This window comes from Lagopus muta, chromosome 2 (assembly GCF_023343835.1).
Source record: "Lagopus muta isolate bLagMut1 chromosome 2, bLagMut1 primary, whole genome shotgun sequence".
NCBI classification, from domain to species: domain Eukaryota; kingdom Metazoa; phylum Chordata; class Aves; order Galliformes; family Phasianidae; genus Lagopus; species Lagopus muta.
This window is the reverse complement of record NC_064434.1, coordinates 96,412,858-96,430,291: the sequence shown is the minus strand read 5'-3', so window position 1 is coordinate 96,430,291 and position 17,434 is coordinate 96,412,858. Positions and strand designations below refer to the sequence as shown.

At 43.9% G+C, this 17,434-nt stretch overlaps 1 protein-coding gene across 8 annotated transcripts in view; it reads left to right on the top strand.

The window, feature by feature from the left end:
* PAK5 (p21 (RAC1) activated kinase 5) overlaps positions 1 to 17,434 on the top strand; it is a 102,534-nt gene that overhangs the window by 18,468 nt on the left and 66,632 nt on the right. The gene's annotated exons all lie outside the window — the stretch shown is intronic.

Sequence of the window (17,434 nt, the reverse complement as noted above, 5' to 3'; positions counted from 1 at the left end):
CCATGATAATCTTTCTAACTATGAGTCTGTGAAATACTATGCTAAGTACACCACTCTTTTAACTGTACATTTGTTAGTTGTACAACATCCTACAGCTGGTGTTCCCTTGGACTTGCAGTGCTGTTTGTCCACCTAGGCAGGACTTCTTGGGCCAGCTGTGCTTTGCTTCTTGCTGAGCTGAGGGCAGCTGAGCTGCTCATTCTGCCACGTGATTTGACTGATTTGCCATTGATTTTTGTGGAAGCTAAATCCAGGCATTGCTGAGGAACAGCCAGTGGTTCCACCCAGAGAAAACCAGGAGTGCTGTGATGGAACTTTCCTGAAGCCTATAGCTCTCACACCTGGAGGTCAAGTGCTAACAATTTTCCTTGGGGCAGAGGGATGGGGCTGTCATAGGTGTTTCAGGACTAAGAGCTGCCATGGTATCTGGTTCTTGTGTGGCTCAGCTGTATTGCTGAGAACTGAGGCCCTGCAGTCCTGACACAAATTGTAGGATGTGAGCCAAGTCTTGTCCCTGAGGGTTTAAGGTTTGTCCCTTTCTGAGCAGTGCCTGCATCTGTGGTTACGTGAGAAGTGCTGTACTCCCATCATGTCACGCAGTTAGCCGTGACGTGCAATGTCACCTATTTTGTATCATTTCCTACTAGTTCTTTGCCTGGGGTGAGTGAGAGTGCTGCTGCTTTTGGAATATGCATCTTGTGCAAGTACAGAGGTAAGTTCCAGAGCATACAGTGCTTGAATGTTTTTCTAAATCAAGTAAGAAAGCAGAAGTGCATGAATTTAGTTCTTTCACAGGTCAGATTGCCACTTCCTATTTCTGACCATTCTGATCCCCTAAGCAAAGCTCTTATTAAAGCACAAGAGATACACATACTGATTTCTGTTTATATACCATGAGTCACTCAGGCTGGGGTTGTGCTGAGCTGTAAGGATGTAGGACAAGATGTGTGCTTAGCCTGGGGATCTCACTGTGCAAGGTGCACCAGTGGTCTTATTTTCGGGGTGAAGATCACTGAAGCGTGTGGGAGAGCAGCATCAGCCTCGGGTCTTGCAGACAAGGGGATCTTGGCTCTCGTACTTTTCTTTCTGGCTCTCCTGGATTTGTTGTGTGCGTCAGCTCTGCTGTTCAGAGTTGGCTACTAGTGAACAGCTCTGGCTGCAGTGGGATGTGCAGCTCCAGTGTCACGGGGTGGGAGTTTTGATCATGCTGAACAAAGGCATTCTTCCAAAAATAGGTGAAGCCAAAGATCTTGAATACCAAAAATAGCAGTAGAGATTCTCCTTTTTTTTCATGACTATTTTAGATGGATTGTTCTCTGCTGGAGGCAGCTGAAAAGTAAAAGAGCGTGATACAGCTGTAGGCAGTGGAGTAGTGAAAGAACATACACGCAGTCACTTCTGACAGGGGAAAGCCACGTGTGCCAGAGATGACTGTAGAAATGCACAGTGATGCGATTTGACAGTGCAGACAGGAATGTGCAGTGTCACCAATATCCTTCCCTAGCAAAACTTTCATTGTTTTCATAGCAATTGTGGTACCCACAGAGAGAAACATGGTGAAATCGGTGTTGACAAAAAGGAGGACAAACTAAATGTCAGTAAAAATGGAAATGAATAAATGCCACGAGTTATCCTAGTGATAGCTGCTACAAACATTTTATTGCGGCATACTCTGCTGTGTGTGAATAATCCACTCTTCCAAAGCTGGTGGCAATAAACTGTGCACCAGCTTTCCTCTACATGTTCTTGCAGGTTTTTCAGGTGGTAATACCAAGTTACAACTTAATGTTTCTCTGCTGCGATTCTCCATAGACTTTTTTATCATTAAGTTAAACTGCAGCTCTCCCATTCCCTGAGTTGGGTTTTTGCACAAAGCTAATTACTTGCACTCGAGCTATTTAAGGCACTGAGCTGAGTGTGGAGCTGGAAGTCAGGAGGCAGCATGGCTCTAATCCAGGCTGTGCTGCTTGCTGAGCCACCTCAGAGAAGTTATTTAACCTCTGAGCCACTGCTTCCCTGTGGGTAATGGGAGGGATTATGATAATTGCTTTGGAAAGCTTTCTTGCACTTTCAGGTGTTTTCTTTTTTAAAGAAGGTGCAGAACTTTTGTTCTTGAGCTGAAGAGGCTCAGACCATCCCAGGAGGCTTTTGGCACTTTGCAAGCTAATGGAAACAACGCTTAATGCATCGTTGGCCTGCTTGGGCAACAGAAATGCATACATCTTAAAGAGTTTTCATGGATTGTCTAACTGGGCACCTATGGAAGGGTGCTTAGATACAACTGAAGGATGCAGGAATGAGACGCTGTGAAAACAAGTTATTACTGAACTCTTTCTGAAATATAAGTAAAATGTCAGAAGACTTAAAACAGGTTGTACTTTGAACCAAATCCTGCCTTCACCACAGAGGACTAGTTTTACATCTATTGGATTTGACTCTACCTTGAATATAAAGCCCCCACAGGCAACTGATTTGCTATGTTTCTGCTTAGGTTTTGGAGAGTATTTGGTTTTATGCACAGTAGAAAGAACTAATATTGTATGCTGAGGAATCAGGAAGGTTTTCATCAGAGCAAGGTGAGTGCAAAGTAAGCATGCCTCCGTACCAGATTTTGGAACACTCGCAGAGGGATAGCAGTACGTGAGTTTTTCAATCTGTTGCGTACTGAACACCTCTTTCCTGAATAGCAGATTGTGGTCCTATTCATGCTTTATGTCATCAGTCAATCAAAGCAAGAGGTGGGAAAAGCTGTGACCAAACTGGAGTGGAGGCCAAAGCACCGGTGAAAAAGCTGTTTGTGGAGCTAAGTGCTGTCTGGGAGGTACAGTGTGGGCTGCAGAGTGTGCCAGCAGGGCTTGGGGAAGGAACGTAACCTGGAATTTTGTGTTGGAAACATAGAGGTTGGTGTGCTACTGGAAAGTGTTCCAGTGCCAGGGTGATGGCTGCTATCTCTAGGAAATCTCAGTACTCCCCAGGTTTATGCAAGAGCTTGAAATGATGCAGCCTGGGAACATTTGCATCTTCCCAGCCATGTGGTGTATACTCCTCATAAGCATATTTTGGGAGAGGTCTGGCTCCTAAAATAGTTTGGTGTTGCTGTGGTGGTTGCAAGTGGTGATTTCCTTTTAAGTTCTTACTTTCTGTTCTGACATTTTGAGGACAGTAATGAAGGATGAGAAGTGGAAAACAAATTAGAAAGCTGTCACGTATGGGTGTTTATAATTGCACTTGTTTGGCTCAGTGGAAAAAGCCTTGTCCTTCTGGAAGTCAGGGAGGATTTGGCAGCGCGTTAAAGTTGGCGCCATAGCTTCCATTGCAAAACTGAATATTGGTGATATGGCTATGCTTAAGGCAGATAATACATACCCTATAGAGGTTCTAGGACAGCATGTGCATAACCATGTGCGCCACTGAGGGTTTATTCCTGGGAGCAAGTTGGAAGGTGAGAGGCCTTCAACAGGTACGATTAAGGCAGCAGAACCCTGGGCTTGGGAAGCAAGAGAACTGCTCAGCTGGGTTGAGGCTTTTATCAGGGACGCTGGTATGTTCCTTTTGCTGTCGTATCTCTGGCATAACGTAATTGCCTCTTCTGGTCTGTAGGCCATGTCAACTCTGTCCTGGGTATCTGCTTCCTGTGCCTGGTCTCGCTGGGGAGCAGCTCTTGGCACTGTCAGGATTCACAGGGAGAATAATATTGCTTTTTCAGTGGCTGAGAAAGTACAAGGGACAAGACAAATAATTTATCAGTTGATGCAGGGCATTGCTAGCTGGAAACTGGATCACAGTCTCTTGAAGGACTAACAATAACTGTTTTGAGCCCTTTCCTCTTTATGGGGAAGGGCATATGGAACACATCACTAGTCAGCAGGCTGTCTTCCTTGAAGAGCAGGGTTTGCAATGTGAAGTCAAAGCCAGGGCTTCTTTCTTTTGTGGGCAATCTGCTCTGACTTTACATATCACTCCATGCAGCAGGCCCCTGTGGTTGCTGTAAAATGAGAAACCTGCTGCCCACATAGCTGCTTCACAACTGAGGTTTATTACCTGTTAGCGCTTGAAGAAGCAGCGTTTTGACTTAGCATCTGGTAGAACTTGATGCTGCTACCCATCAACACAAAGGGCTACAGCCCTGCCTTTTGTTTTCTAACACACGTTTCTCTTCCTCTGTACTTTGCCTCTTGGCATCTTACTGATGTAACAGCAACTTGAAATTTTACATCAATTTCCAATTCTGTTTAAAAGAGTAATAGTCAACCATGCTGATGTAGCGAGATGTTAAACTGCATCTACTGTTTCATGGACTGAATGTGAAAATTGGTGATAATTGCTAACTAAAGCTTCTTGAAGATTTTTTTTTAATGTGTGAAAGGCTGTCAAGTTGTCAGTCAAGGTGAGGACTAGATAACACACCACTCCTCTGACAGGTTCCCCTTTTATATTAAACACCTTCTTTGCTCTGCAAACTTCAGCTGCTCACAATTTGCCCTTTAATGTTTACTTTTCCCATCCGCTCTCAGAATTACTTTGTTAGTGTGAATATACCTGTGCAGCACAGTACGACAGATGTAATAGTCATTGAAAAAAATCCCCATAAATGAGGCTAGCCTTTAACATCATGGTGTTTGTTAACACTTCTCCAGTGGTTTGCTCTGTCCCTTGGTGATACACCCACCTGCCCTTGTTAAAGCTGATGAGCAGTGGTATTGGCAACAGTTACAAAAGCACCTGGGGCCCAAGGGGCTGACTTTGAGCATCCTAAAGCTAAGCAAATGTGAAGCTCTGAGTTGTGAGAACATTTGGGGTCCTTACAGTTTCTAAAGCTTTTTCCTGTAACTTAGGGCATTGTTTTTTCTTTATTTCCTTTTGAAGTATGAATGAAGGGAAGGTTGGAGATTGTCTCTCAATCCCCTAAATTCAGAGGCATGGATTTTTCAGAGAAACTCTTAGAACAGCAATAATAAAAGCAGAGTGCTGTGCCATGCTGAGTAGCATCGCTTCACTGTACAGTTCTTAAAAATGTGTGAAAGATGTCAGGTTGTCATTCAAGCCAAAGACTGACTAATGCACCGGTCTTTTCATGATTCTGGGTCTAAAGCATCATGAAGCAGAACCTACATCAACTCCAGGCACAGGTGACATCATGAGTAGAGCACTACAAATACACAGAAACGGTGCAGTGAAGAATAGTGAGACACCCTAGATCATTCCCCTACTTCCAACAGTGCATGTAGATTGAAAATCGTTGTGCTACCCATCACTGAGGAGGTCTGGTGCTAACATCTCTGCAGCAGGATCCTTTGCTGAGGGGAAGCAGAAGAGGGAAAGTTGCCCCAGCAGTGTGCCCGTCCTGCTGGAAGAGGAAATACCAGCACTGCAAAAGGTCCAAGTGCCGTCTTGATTTTGATATAACATTCTGAAGTGCTGTGATGTCATAGCAAAGCGTTACAATCATCATGGCAAATGCTGAGAAAAATAAGAATATAGAAATAACGTGTTCCCTTGTCCTGCAGATAAATCAACGCTTAGCCTTTGATCTCTCATTGCTCACTAGCCTGGAACATAAATCCAAGGGTTTATCATTAAGCTTAACGGGTCATAAAATCTGGGCTATTTTGGAGGTAGTTGCAGAGATTTGCAGCCCGGACAGAGAGCGGGCTCTAAGCTGCTGGGGCTTGTGTAACTAGGTAAATAGCAAGCTTCAAATAATGCTATAAAGCTATCAAATGTAATAACTAATGCCATCAGCAAATGTTCAGGGAATGCAGCGTTGCTGATGACAGACTTGCCTGTAACAGCTGTGAGGGGCTCTGGTTCAGAAAGACCTTTTAATAACAAGTGTAAGTTTCTTACGCTTTACTTGAGGTCAGGTATGTGCAGATGACTTGGTTCATGTGTAATGCTTTTATTCTTCGACACAGCAAGGCTTTTTTCATCAGGGGCCTGAGAGAGCAAGCAGCAGAAGACCAGGAATGGGCTGCGACTCAGTTACTTTGTCATTGCAGTTTAAATATTTATGACAGCGCTTCACAGCATGCTAGTAAATGTGTGATAGCCTATTATGTAAAAGTAATAAAATTTTAGAAGCAGGGGACTTCACTACTGTCCTTTGCCAGTAAATCTGTGCTGCTGTCCTTAGGGAGGCTGTGTGAAGGCCGTGCCTTTTTTTCCCCCCTTGTTTTTCTATGTGAAATATGAATTAGCTGTGGTTACTGGTATTCATAATCACGTGTTCTTTCCAGTTGCTCTCCATCATTTACTCAGACAAGACTTTGGCTCAGGCCAGGTTCCTGTAGAAATGGAGAGGAGCTTGTGCTGAAGGGAGTCCTCAGGGTCTGACCCTTCTGAGGAGCAGGCAGCTGGGCTGAAGGATGGCAGGCTGGCTGCAGGTCAACAGTGGGTCTGTAGGATGCGGGCAGCCTGCAGGGGGGCATTTCAGCTGTGAGTTTTTTGAGTTAGCTAACAACTCAGACTTGCTCTTTGGGCTTTTGTTTGTTGTTATATGAAGACCATGGGTAGCTGAGGATGCTCGGTGTACCAGGTGCTTTGTGCTTTGCAGCCCTCCTGCCAGCTCCTCTCACTTCAAACATTTGAATTACTTGATGGTGAAATTTGCCATCTCCTGCATTATGCTGACTATGTTGGATTGAAATTTCTGTGAAATGATTCACTTGTTTCCCAGAAGGATTAGCAGGGAGAAGGGGCTATTTACTCTGTGTAAATTTTAATGATTTTAAAAAGAAACAACAATGCCTCTACATGAAAGCAGGAAGAGCAAGTGTGTAAATTGAAATTGTCAATAGTATCTGCATGATCTCAGATCTCAGTCCAAGAATTAGCTGGGTCATTGCTTCTTTGAGCTATTTTAGCATGAAGAGTCAAACTGAATTAAATTGGACTTGCGCACTTAAACTGAGATGTGTACAACAGTGCCCAAGGAGTCAACGAGAGATTTCATTCACCCCCTAAAAAACAGATGTTGCAACCCTGTGGTTAGTTACATTTAAAAACTGCAGAAGAAAGTTAAAGCTAAGAAGATTTGTACTTGGCATAAGAGTGTTGTCATCATCCATTGTGGCTTTCCAAGCAATGCAGTATGTGCTTGGGAAGATGTTTTGGTGGAGATGTGTGCCAATAAAACCTGGCCTTGGAAGCACGTGGAATGAGTGAATGAGGAAGGAAGCTGCTAGCACTAACAGCACAGCAGTGTAAAGCAGATTCTGAGGGTGTGCATGATGCCAGTGGCAGCACAGGTGCTCTGCAGGACGAGAGTGAGCTCTTTGCACAGCCGTGGAGGAATGAAATGTGCCACAGGTACCAGCTGATTTATCTGATCTGCACACATATATGCTTACAAAAAAACCCTTGACAGTTATCTAAGTCTTTACCAAAGATATCTCAAGGATGCTGCATGGAGAAATAAGACATGCCAAAATCAGGAATTGACAGTAAGAGTTGGTAACTTTTAATTTTGGACTATTGCGTGTTCAGGCAGCTGTGTGCTATTTTTACGCAAGACTGAGGATGGCACAGTGGTTGCTTCTTCATTCCCTATCTTTCAGCATCCACTGGTGGATGCTGTTCCAGTGGCATGGCAGAGCGAGGCTGTGACCCACAGGCTGCCATCCCTTCTCTCACACGGGTCTCTTGGGATGAGGTGCACAGCCAGGTGGGCTCTGTGGTCCTTCAGCTCTCACACTGTAGGCTTTCCTCTGTTGCATGTTTCAGGAGGATCTTCCGGAAGTCTGGTGATGCTTTAATTCATTTGATGCAGTTCAGAAAGTAGAAGCTGCAGTGGGGGCTTGTTGCTGTGCTGGATGGGTGTGCCAAGGATGCTGGTGTGTTACCTGACTTCATGGCTCTGGCACCTCAACAGGCTTCAGTTTCGGTGCAGGAATTCTGTAAACATTTGTCTTTAATGTCAGGCCTCAGGAGGCTGTCGATCCCCTGCCTCAGCTGGTGCTGTGGGGTCAGGGCCTGAAAGTCTCCTTGTATTTTCATTAGGTGGTGCGGTGCATGTGTGTAAGTTGGTTTTGACTTGGAGCTGCAGGGTGAGGGTTGCATGAAAGATATCGTAAGATGCGGCTGGATCTTGGCTCACTCCTAAAATGTATCTGTCGGTTCCAAAATTCCCCATGCTTTTCTCTCTGCCTCTTACATTTCTTTTTCCTGAGAAAGTACTGGCTCTTTCTGAGTTTGGCTGCTTTATATAGGCTCCTTCTCCTCCTCTTGCTGCTGCTTCTCCTCTGCCCCAGTTACTAAAAGCTCCTCTCACAGATGCGTCATTATCTTCATCAGCAGAGCTCTTGTCGTCTGTAGGCTGAGAGCAGAGCCTGCTCGAGAGGGGAGAAATGTCCACACACCTCCCTTAAGATTTCAGGTGACTGTTAGTTGTTCACTGGTCAAATGGGCATCTTTTTCTGTCAGTGTTTTTGCTGCTCCTCTCTGGCGGGGCTTACCCCACACTGAAACAAGTGGCTCATCTGAATCAGCGGGTGAGAAACAGGCCTTGCAGTTGCTGTAGCCATCATGTCGTGATTTTCAGAGTAATCAGTGCCTGGGGTAAGATGAACAGCTCTTCCTTGTAGAAAGTTTACAGGTGGGCTCAACTTACCCCATCCTTGGTGGTTTTTAAGGGTGCAGCCACAGTCTCAAGTGGGCTCCCTGCTCTCTGCTGCCCATAGGGATCCCTCAGCCAGCGTGAGTTGGTGGCACTGGTCAATGCTTGGAGAGAGGGTAGCTATGAAGAAAAACCCTTAGGCCAGTGCCAAGTGGCGGTAGTATGAGTGACTTTGCAAATTTGTTTTCATGTGAGCTAGGCTTAATTGCTTCCATTTCTGTCAAGGGGGCTGATCTAGATAAATTCATTTATTTTCCTGCTTTTTATTTCCCATGTTTGTGCATAGGAAGGAAGAAACAAAAGGACGAGGGCAAATTAAGTGAATGCTGCCAGATTAATTATTCCATCTCATTTCAACTCATGTTCATGAACCTACGACTTTGGATGGAATGTTCAAAATGATCTTTGCTCGCAGTGACCATCTTTCTATCTAATTTAAAATCATTCAGCTTCTCAAGGAGCAATTATGCTCTTCACTAACAACTGAAAAGACATGACAACATCAGAAAAACTGATTATTCGCGCAGTCTTTCTTACATAAAATAGCTAGCTAATCTCCCTGCTCCAGTCATTGCATACTATTGCAAATGTCCTCCTGAAAGTGAACTTCATTCTGGGTACGGTGGCAGTTTGCTTCTCATCCTCGATTGTTCTCTGTGTTGTCACAGTGATGGTTTGGGGGCTCAGAAATTTTCTTTTTTTGTCTCTGTGGTTGTTCTTGCATTCACTGCTCTTTTTATCCTTTGTCTGATGAAAGTGATGTGCAGGGAAGAGAGCTTGTGTCCTGCTTAGAAAAACAGGGAAATCTCCAAGCTCTTCTGCTGCTGTGACTGTTGCCTTTGAGGCAGTCAGGTTTGAGATTCTGCAGGAGTACAACTACTGATGGGTGCAGCTGCCAGAGCGAGGTCCATTTGCAGGTATCTTATTTTCTTGGCAGCATTCAAATGTTCAGAAAAGGGGGGTGCAAAATCTACCAAGGTAGACTCCCTTTTGAAAATTAAATAATAATTCTCAGTTTTTAATTTTTCATTGTATGTTTTTAGGTTGCTGTAACTAGTGCAGTGATGCACTTGAAGTCTTGCTGTGAATAAAAGAAAACACATCTTATTTGCAAAGCCAGGAGTGCATGGTTAGTGTAATCGAGAGCTTAACTCGCTAATTAAATGGCTGTTATTTGTTCCAACCCAGTTATTGCAGAAGAATGAAAGAGATTAAAAAAAAAAAAAAATGGAAAAAAAAATTGAAAGTTGCAGTACACTGTTCAGTAGTATCTGTGCCTTTCTCTGTTCACCTTTCCAGTATCCTCCTTGGAAAAAAGAGATTGGAGTGAGGGTAAGGGCTCTTTTCCCTTCCTTTTTGGCTCCTGTGCAGGTGTCTGACCTTTCGTAGTGGAAATTACAGCTTGCCCCAAAATTGGGGTGGAATGAGCAGAAACAGGATTTCCCAGAGGCTAAGTTGAAATTCAGGCAAAAAGATTGTTTTTTTTTTTTTTTTTTTTTTTTTGCCAGGTGGAATTGACTCTTTTAGCTCTTGATAGGGACTGTGAGCCCACTTGGTCTTACCAGCCCTTTTGTAAATTCCTATCGCCTCTCAGCAGTAAGGCATGTCTACTCTTTGGCCTGATTGCTCTCCATATTAAAAAAACAAAACAAAAAAGGCAGTGAGTCATCGGTGTCCATGCTGCCTCCAGGAGGAACATACTGCTGACACTGGCATTTATTCTTCCTTGCTGGGAGAAGCAGGAGGTTGAGGTTGATGATTCCTTCCTCTTGGCTCTCAGGTCTGCTTGTTGTTTTCCAGCATGCTTTTCACCGTCCTCTTTCCTCAGGTCTGTATGTCTGTGTTTGCTGTCCAGAGAGCACCTTGAACACAATGGCTACTTGTTCCTTACTTCTTATTCTCTGTACTGCTTATTAATCTGATTTTGCTGGGGTCTGCATTTTTTTTTTTTTTTTTTGCTAGTGAGATGTGTGGGGCTTTTGCTCTGTTGCTTCTGCCCCCTTTTACCTTCCTGTGCCTACACCTCTGCAAGGCGTTCCTTTGCTTTGCCTTTGCTTGGGAGTCCCCAGCAGCATCATGCTGCAGTCCTTTCTCTACATTGCCTGGTCTCACTGGGAGGATCATCAATATTTCATCCCCTGCAGGCTATCAGCCTGTTACTTCTCTGTGAACAAGCATTATGGGTTATGTACAAAAATAAGCCTCCTGGTCAATAGTAACAGTGCTGGTACTGCTAAGTAAGCTGCATCAGAGCCCCAGGCACACGCAGCCAGAGACTGGCCCTAAGCACTGCCTCAGTGAGCCATCACGAGTATATCTGCTGGTTTTGGTTCCCCTCTCCTTCTCTTAAGATTTCTTCACTATTTTCAGCTTAATTATGCTGAACATTAGGATGATGGTTACAGGGAACAGTGCATAATGCTTTCAAGATTTCTCTTCTGATCATGGAGTTAATGGAGAGGGAGTTGCTGTGTGTACAACACTGAGATTGCTGTTTGCCCTGTGAGCTGCTTTGTGTTGAATTTTGCCGTTTTGAAAAGGTTTCTTTTGACTGAGGGGCAGACATGTCTGATGTCAGCAAGTTCAGGATCTGCAGATACAGGCCACTGAGATGGTGAACCAGTCAACATGAAAGTAGTTGGGATTTTCCATTATGAAGGAAGAGCCAGAGAATGGAATCTTGGTCTCTGCTCAGGTGGCTGTGCTGCCACATCTCTGCTGTGGTTTCTGAAATTGAACATGGTATTGCAAAATTCACTGAGGTTGGCACAGTTACCTGTTGAGCTTTGAGCATTCTTTGATATACAGCACTGTCCCTGCTCTGCCATTCCTGTATAATTTGCACTATATATTTTCTTCCTTAAAAAGTTGTGTAGTACCCATTTATGAACAGCCTGTGTGGCAATGTGCATCTTTTTAGTGCTCCTGCTCATCATTTGGTTTTTCACCCCGAGATGTGCTTTCCAGTTCTCCCTTGTTCCTGGTCTTAACGTTTCAGTGTAATGAGCTGAGTTTCCCAAACCAGAACCATGGCCCTGCTTTGCTTAGGGAATGCTGCCCCTATTCTGCAAGGCTTGACCTGCTCCTGGCCTCTGCTCAAGTGACAGCATTCTGGACTTCCTCCACAACTGTTCATTGGTGTTCTGAGGTTCTTCAGTGATGTTATGCATCAGCTATAAATTGTGCCTGCAGGCTCCTCTCCTTCCATGTGCTGCTGCTGATAGCTGGGTGGTGGCAGGCTGCTGAGTTCTCTGCGGTAGTTCCCGAGCACAGAAGATTGTCCCGGATAAAGGCTGTGGTTCTCTGAGGCTCCTCTGTTCTGGATATATTTAAGCAAATAGAATATTCATAGTTTTAGATAAAGTTAAGGGAGAAGAAAGGAAAAAGGTTTCACATTTTGACTGCAAATATTTAAAGCCAGTGCAGCCTGCTGGGAAGCATTACATTAAATTCCATAACTTTAAAAAAAAATAATAATATGTATATATATATATCCATTTTAGTTGAGTCTACAGTATGAAAGATTAGGAGTTAAGAGACAATTTTCATTCATTTTGAAAGTAACATACTTCAAATGTAATCCTTCAGTGCAGCTGCTGCTTCTGCATCTCTCTGTAAAAGGCCTTTCCCATGCTGAAGAGCAATGTAAAGATGTGGGCTGCATGCTAATCCACTTTAAGATGCCAAGCTTCCTTTCCACCCAAGGGAAGCTTCCTCATTGCCATCTCCTAGACAGGTGTTTGACTGTCTTTTATTGTAACACTCTGCAGGTTCAGGTAATATAGGGCTAATATTTAAAATGAAGCCAAAACAGACTGGTACATGTAAAAGGCTGATGGCACTGATGGTGCTGTTGTGGCAGTCGGAAGCTGCAGGAGAATGCTCCTGTTATCTGCACATTGCTGATGGTAGCTGCAGTAATAGCTATGGGTACCTACTTCCAAGGGACTGGAAAGCCATCTTGCAGAATGACTTAATCTGAAGATGCTAATAAATTGGTTATGCTGAAATTTTGAGGAATCCAGTGATGCCTGAGCTTTGTTACCATTCATTCACGCCAGAGGGATTACTGTGAGGGCATGTTATGTCAACTGTCAGCACCTGGAGAGTTTGGCTGGAATTAACATGAGACTTTACTGTCTCCTTAGCCCCCATCGTGGTCCTATCTGTTCTAGAGCCTTTTCTCTCCTGGTTCTTGTTGCCTTCCTTTGAGAAAAGTGCTTGTGTAGGAAAGCCCTAGATTAAACCTCCAACATGTCCTATTCTTCTCTTTCCTTGTGAGAACGTTTCTTACAGTTGGAGCTTCCTGATTTTGAGCTTGCTAAATGATATCCTATCATTCAGAACACATCAGCCATGCCTATAATATGCAATCTGATGCCATTATTCTCGATTCTCTAGAATTCATCTTGCTTTTTTTCCTATCTTTATACAGCGCTGCAGTCTGGATGCACTTCTCACTTGTATTTAGTGACTTATTAAAGTTTATCCAAGTCATGGATTCCCAGCGGATGTTCTGAGCTTTTTTCCTTATTTAAAAACATCATCTAAATTCAAATCAGGAATTAACACAGTTCTGCAAATGACATTCACCTCTCTGTAGAAGGACCTGTATTAATCCTATGCTCTGCAGCAGTGGCATATCAAGCCTTTTTGGGGACTTCTATAGGGTTTAAATGAGCTTTACAAAAAGCAGAGGCTTCTGCAATAGGTAGAACTGACACTGCCTGCTTTGGGCACTGAGCATAAGTGAATCAGAAGGTCTGTGTTAGGGGCTGTGTTAGGACCTGTGTTAGGAGAAGAAGACAGGGTAGGTACTCTGCAAAAGCTTTCTGGGTCACTTTGTGATGCAGTTAGCAGTTGCAGGAAGGACCTTTGTACAATTCTGTTCCTAAACCACTGCTCCACTGCTGAAATCCTGCCTCTGCCAAGCCAGAGATCGGGTCCTTGTTTTGCAGCTCTAAGGGAACTGGTGTGATGCAGAGATCTTTAGTCTGGGACCTGAAATATGAAATATGGTTCCAGTTGATCATGTTCCCATAGAACATTCTGGAAATCCTTATCTTAATTATTGGAGTTGGTTTTTTGCCTCCTTACTAGTTGTCATCAGCAGTGCATGCTGCCTATATTGCATTGCCTCTGTATGGCTGTGTGTTCCTTAGACTGAGAAGCTCTAAAGTAGCTCTCAGGACAAGAGAAAGTTGAAATACATCATACTACTCTGAAAAATATGAACCACAAGTAGATATATGGTAAGATCATCTTCGGTCACTGCAAATGTTGTAGGGCTTTACTATAAACCTCCATAGCTTTGAGACACCTCCATAAAGTTCTCTGTATCTTTATCCCCCATAATTGTTCTGAGAATACTGTGATGGTGGAGCAGCCAGCCGGTCTTGTTTTTCTATGTTAGCTATTTTTATTTTACCTGGGTCATTACTTATCAAAGAACTCTGCTAACATTTGAAATAAACATGTTTAAACATTAATAAGTAGCATAAGAGATGCTCATTTTGATGCTGTGTGGGCAAACATCAGATGATTTCTGGAGTAGAAAAAAGGTGGGAGCAAACGTTTTCCTTTGTGCTTAATATCCCTCAGTAGTTGCTTCCCAGGCAGAAAAGTGAAGAGGAAATCACAACAATCAAATGCCCGTAATGTTGCCTCAGCAAAAACCCAACTGAGCCAACAAAGGTGTTGGTTCCCAGCAGCAGTACGAAGAGTTCCCTATGCACTGCCTGGCTCTGCTGTGTATGAGTGCTGCCTTGAGCCAGCAAAGAGCAGGTTGGTGTTGTGTGGCATCCAGGGAATGAAGCTTTCACTGCTTTATTTGATAGCGTCTTCCAGCTTAACAATTCATGGTGTAAAAAGGCTTTCCTCACCAGCTCTTCATAACCTTCAGCTTTCAACCATGATTCCTTTTATTCCATATTAGAGATAACAAAGCTCCTTTTTACACTGTGTTTTTCTTTGTGAAGGAGTTTTACACTGTAATCACATTACTTCTCAATCTTCCTTTAAACAGGCTGAACAAGTTGAGCTCCAAATTTCTCATTGAGGCATTTTTCTCCCATCCAGTTATTTTCAAGGCCTTCTCCCATATCCTTCCCATATTATCAACATCCTTTGCAAAGACTGACCCTGGAGGTGTCTCTGATGTACCAGAGTCCACCTCATCAGCTGCAGTGTAAGGGGCTGACGTTCTCCCAGCTTGTGAGTTGCATTTCCATTTCATATGGATGCAGTTTAAGGACAGTGTGTCCTGTAACATGGGGACAATATGCTCTGAGTTCCTCAGTCTTTCTCCAGAGGCCGTTACTGGTTTCTGCAGCAGGTTCTGATGCCTTTGCAGTCCTGGCAGTGCACAGCAGTTTCCTCTTTTTGTTGCTTTTTAAGTGATTAAAAAAAAAGGAAGAAGCCTGACAGCGCAGAGCTGTTCTTGTGGAAAGATGGGCTACTGACTTAACACAGGTATTCCCAGCACTTTTCCTTCTTTGCAGGCTTTCTGGTTTGGTGGCTAAGCTGAAGGTCAGTTCCGTGTCTCCAACCTTGCTGCAGGGACCACTTGTTATTTTAAATCTCACTATTTTTCAGTTGTCAAATTCCGTTAAGGGAGGGTTTATAATTTCATTGGAAAAAGTCAGTGGCTGTACAAAGCCTAACAATGTGAGCTGTTCCGGGATCTGATGAGTGTTTTCAGGCTTTCAGCACATTTATCTTCCTTGATTTTGGCAGTAATGGCAATTGTGGGGTGTTTTAATCCCTTAGGTCTTGTAAAAGCTCTTCAGGCAGATGTTGTCATGGGCTTCCTCTGTTGAGGGTAAGAACAAAAGTAACAAATGTCCCATGAATTGATCTGAAGCCACCTCCTAAGCAGGTAAGCATATGGGAACTTGGGTAGTGGTGCTGACCTGCTGCTCACTGTGTGCCTGGCTCCTGTGCAGTAAACTTTGCAATTTGCAAAGGTGATTGCTCTTCGCCTGACATCTCATCCGCTTTCCTGCTCCGGTTAATGATAAAAAGCAACTTTAAGTACCATTATACTTATGTCTTTGAGGCTCTGTGTGACTGAGAAGCCAACTGGGAGGATGGATGTGTCATCACTGGAGTAAACCGTATATTCTGGGGAGTTTTAGCGTTGGTCGTGGGGGTTTTTTGTTTCATTTTGTTCTGTTTTTGTTTGTTTTTTCCCCACTGTTGCCATTTCTGTTGGGCCAGCAGATGGAACTACTCACAGGACCTTATTTATCCCTGCAAAACCAGTTGCTGCTGGGGTTGGGTTTGCATGGATTCCTGTGCTTTGGACCTTGTTATGAGCGTAGTGCTTTTCTCATTGGTGTTTGCTTTTGAGGTTGTGTGTAATTCATACCTGGTTCATTCAGGCCAAGGTAATTGTGGAAGGTACAGCTCCAAGTTCATATTATCTTCTCTGGAAAAGGAAAATGCAGGTAAAAGCATAAGCAAAAGATAATAAAAATTTTTTTAGGCAAAACAGCAGTAGGTGAAGGCGACCTGTGTGCTCCCATGTGTTGCTGTCGCTGCTCTAGCAGCACTTGCAGCTCTGGAACACGCTGTTGCCCTCTTGCTACCTGAAATCCAACATCAGTACCAGATGGCAAGAGATGAGACCTGCTTTCTGGGTGTAGTAGGGCAGCCTTAGAGACTTCCCAACGTGCTGCCTGCAGCTTCCTCCACGTGTGAAGCCAGTATTGCTTCAGCCACATGAAGGCTGGATGAGGCCAAAAGCATGTTAGCAAGCAGCTGTTTGTGCAGGAATTGCAGCAAACAGGAATGCCTGAGGAGACAGCAAACCTGGTTTCTGCACGGTGCTTCAGGAAGTGCTGTGTGTGCTGGGAACCCTTTGGAAATGAATATTTAATGCAGAAATAAAACAATTATATGCATGTGTAAATGCTGCATTTATCTCCCTGCTGCCCTATAAGGGTTGAGTAGTGATAAGCCCAGGGGGGCTATCATAATTATCACTCTACTGACTTGGCTAATAAAAAATCAATTGCAGTGAGATGGTTTTGGGCTTTCCTTCATATGTGGTGTTGCAAGTGTTATCCCTGTTTCAGGCATGTGTCTGCAAGGAAGAGGGGATGGTTTTGAGTCCAGCTTTCTCCCAAAAGTGGAACTGCTGAAAATGATGTTTTTGTGAAGCCCTTTGCTCCTTGGCAGTCTGCAGAAACACTGCACATGAGCAGCAGCCACTTCCTTGGCATTTCATGTGTCTTGCACCAGAGCACGAATGGGTTGTAAAGTTTATCTGTGTTCTGAGAGAAGCTTGCCTGTATGGAAAGAGCCAGCTCTGGACCAAGGGCAGCTCACTTCTACAGGAAAATTTCCTTATGCTTTGCCTACAGTTGTCACTGTGAGAATAAAGGTAGCTAATGCCATGCCAGGGAATACAAAAGAAGCTTTAACGTGTATGGGAACGTTCTTCCCCAGTGCAGAAGTTCTCCAGTTTTAATAGTTCTCCAGTTTTAATACTGCACTGGCTGGTGTTGCAAGTTCCCATCCCGTTGGTGGAATGGCATCTTTGTGCATGAGGTGTTGTACATCCCCAGGTCCTACAGCCACGGGGCTGAGGGAGATGGGTGGAAATGAAGCTCTAAGAATGATCCAGAGTGTGATACTACTTTTCTGGGAGCCAATGGAGACTGAAGCCTTCATTCAGTATATGTGTTTTCACCAACTTGGTTAGGCAGAGTTGTGTTGGTGTGTTTCCTAGGGGCAATGTATAATTTGCTCATTGATACACTGCCCCATTTAGACAAATTAGACCTTTTAAACACCAGTCCTATTATTTAGTTTTGA